General features: G+C 47.1%; 1 non-coding gene across 1 annotated transcript; it reads left to right on the top strand.

Moving 5' to 3' along the window:
* The first annotated feature begins 3,278 nt into the window (after window positions 1-3,278).
* trnad-guc (transfer RNA aspartic acid (anticodon GUC)) lies at window positions 3,279-3,350 on the top strand. The gene has a single exon. It is a non-coding gene; the product is annotated as a tRNA-Asp (tRNA).
* Window positions 3,351-3,591: the final 241 nt, after the last annotated feature.

Raw genomic sequence — 3,591 nt, 5'->3', positions numbered from 1 at the left:
CACCTTGTCCCGTATTTATGGCCCCTTTATGCTACAGGCCCTATTCCCCGAACACACTCGCCCTCGCTCCTCGAACTGAGATAAAGTTAACGAGCTCCGGGCTCCGGACTGTAACATACGCTACAGGCCCCACTCTGCCTTAATCCCCTCCTGTCAGAAGGAAGTCGAGCTGAACATTAAACCACGCAGTTCCATCGGCGAGTAGGGAACGGAACCGTCTACAGTGCCAAGTGACTGTGTGGCTCGATCACAGTCCAGCTTGTTGCTTTCTGACAGCAAAAAGACAATGTGAAATAATTCAATAGGACACTGTACTTGAATAAGTGGAAGGGGCCGAGACCACACAAATCAGCGAGTGAGTGAAATATCTCAAGGCACATGAAGACATCATGGATTGAAGATTGAATAAGCCGAATCAAAATAGTTCCTCGTTAATATAGTCGTTAGTATCCCCGCCTGTCACGCGTGAGACCGGGGTTCAATTCCCCGACGGGGAGACGGTATTTCTGTTTCTAAATGTAACCGCAATTTCAAGTCGGATTTTGATCTTTTTGATTAAGAAATGGCGACAGCTATAAATAATTAGATGTTACATCGAAACATAGTAAATAGGTGTAGTAGTAGGCCATTTGGCCCTACGACCCAGCACCACCATTCAATATGATAATGGCTGATCATCTAATATCAGTATCCTGTACCTACTTTTCCCCCATATCCCTTCATTCCCGGAATGGCGGGACTGTCCTGTCGTATGTTGAAAGGCTGGAGCAATTAGGCTTGTATACACTGGAATTTAGAAGAATGAGGGGGGATCTTATTGAAACATATAAGATAATTAGGGGATTGGAAACATTAGAGGCCGGGAACGTTCCCAATGTTGGGGGAGTCCAGAACAAGGGGCCACAGTTTAAGAATAAGGGGTAGGCCATTTAGAACGGAGATGAGGAAGAACTTTTTCACTCAGAGAGTGGTGAAGGTGTGGAATTCTCTGCCTCAGTAGGCAGTGGAGGCCAGTTCGTTGGATGCTTTCAAGAGAGAGCTGGATAGAGCTCTTAAGGATAGCGGATTGAGGGGGTATGGGGAGAAGGCAGGAACGGGGTACTGATCGAGAGTGATCAGCCATGACCGCATTGAATGGCGGTGCTGGCTCGAAGGGCTGAATGGCCTACTCCTGCACCTATTGTCTATTGTCTATTGTCTATTCCAATAGCCCAAAGAGCTCTATGTCAGAGGTTTTGGAGAGAAGGCATGTGAATGTGTTTACGAGGGAGAGGTAGATCAGCCATAATTGAATGGTTGAGTAGACTTGATGGGCCGAATGGCCTAATACTTCTTTCACATATGAACTTATGAACTTATGAAGAAAAAAAGCCAAACCTAAAAAAAAACTGTATTAGGTGAGAGATGAAAACCGCAAAATCGTTAAAAGGAGCACAAACACAAGGAATATTTGCATGAAAGCAGAGTGGCGCAGCGGAAGTGTGCTGGGCCCATAACCCAGAGGTCGATGGATCGAAATCATCCTCTGCTATTTTTCAAGGGATATTTTGAAAAGAATAGCAAATATTCTCGCGTATACACATTACAAATTTCACTTCGTTTGGGGAGAAACATCTCATTTCAACAAAAAAAATCCGCTTCATTGCATTATTTAATGAATTTTATTGGTGAATCAATGGTTGACATAATGATCACGGACGTACTCGGCTCTGATCAATTCATTAGATTCTCTGCGCTATGAAGTGAGTTTTGAATCTGTGGAAGTCACTGCCTCAGAAGGCAGTGGAGGCTAAATCACTGAATGTATTCAAAGATAGAGCTCTTAGGGCTAGCGGAATCAAGTGATATGGGGAGAAGGCAGAAATGGGATACTGATTGTGGATGATCAGCCATGATCACATTGAATGGCGGTGCTGGCTCCAAGGGCCGAATGACGTACTCCTGCACCTATTGTCTATGTATAGTATCTATGTATCTAAGCTGCACTTTGTTACACAACAGGGATGGGTAATATATGGTTGGCATGGACATCTTCGGCCGGGGTCCCCGTTTCTGTTCTGGCCATACAAGAGGACAGGAGGAAGTCAATGTCGGAATGTAGGGAGAGAGAGGACAGGGTCCACTGAATAAATAATATAGGAAGGAACTGCAGATGCTGGTTTACACGGACAATAGACACGAAAAGCCGGAGTAACTCAGCGAGACAGGCAGCAGCTCTGACGAGAAAGAGTGGGTGATGTTTCGGCTACTGCGGACTGACAGCTAGCTGACGGCAATCTGGGTGAACCAATCGTCGGGACATGTTGGGATGTGACTGAGTTTGCCGGGGGAATGTGGAATCGAGTGGGATCAGGAAAATACACCGAACCGGGTAAAGGCGCGGGATGGGATTCCATCCCTGACCCACTGACCAGATCACAGGGAATAATAATGAATTAAATGGCGATTAAATCCATCTTCACACTCAACGAGAATCACCAAAGTGAATGTATTCATGAAGGCGGCTGGGGCAGGTCGCTCGCTCACTCGAGATCTGCACAGTTGTTATTCTTTCACGGGATCAATTCAGGAAGTATCGAGGTTCGGACATCAGAATTACGCAGAGTGGGGCCGAGTGTGTTCGAGGAGCGGGGCTGAGCGTGTTCGGGGAGTGGGGCCGAGTGTGTTCGGGGAGTGGGGCCGAGTGTGTACGGGGAGTGGGACCCAGTGTGTTCGGGGAGTGGGCCGAGTGTGTACGGGGAGCTGGGCCGAAAGTGTTCGCCGAACGGAGGTTGCAACCTATTTCCGTCATTGGTGGAGCGGGAGTACGTGGCCGCTGGCTGTGCGAGGTCACGTGGGGCGCGAGCGGTGAAATCACCTTGTCCCGTATTTAAGGCCCGTTTATGCTACAGGCCCCATTCCCCGAACACACTCGCCCTCGCTCCTCGAACTGAGATAAAGTTAACGAGCTCCGGGCTCCGGGCTGTAACATATGCTACAGGCCCCACTCTGGCTTAATCCAGTCCTGTCAGAAGGAAATCGAGCTGACCATTAAACCACGCAGTTCCATCGGCGAGTAGGGAACGGAACCGTCTCCTGTGCCAAGTGACTGTGTAGCTCGATCACAGACCAGCTGTTGCTTTCTGACAGCAAAAAGACAATGTGAAATAATTCAATAGGACACTGTACTTGAATAAGTGGAAGGGGCCGAGACCACACAAATCAGCGAGTGAGTGAAATATCTCAAGGCACATGAAGACATCATGGATTGAAGATTGAATAAGCCGAATCAAAATAGTTCCTCGTTATTATAGTGGTTAGTATCCCCGCCTGTCACGCGGGAGACCGGGGTTCAATTCCCCGACGGGGAGACGGTATTTCTGTTTCTAAATGTAACCGCAATTCCAAGTCGGATTTTGATCTTTTTGATTAAGAAATGGCGACATCTATAAATAATTAGATGTTACATCGAAACATAGTAAATAAGTGTAGGAATAGCCATTTGGCCCTACGATCCAGCACCACCATTCAATATGATAATGGCTGATCATTTAATATCAGTATCCTATACCTACTTTTTCCCCATATCCCTTCATTCCGTTACCCCAAAGA

This window comes from Rhinoraja longicauda, chromosome 35 (assembly GCF_053455715.1).
Source record: "Rhinoraja longicauda isolate Sanriku21f chromosome 35, sRhiLon1.1, whole genome shotgun sequence".
Lineage (NCBI taxonomy): Eukaryota > Metazoa > Chordata > Chondrichthyes > Rajiformes > Arhynchobatidae > Rhinoraja > Rhinoraja longicauda.
The sequence above is the reverse complement of the archived record's forward strand: the minus strand, read 5'-3'. Positions and strand labels throughout refer to the sequence as shown.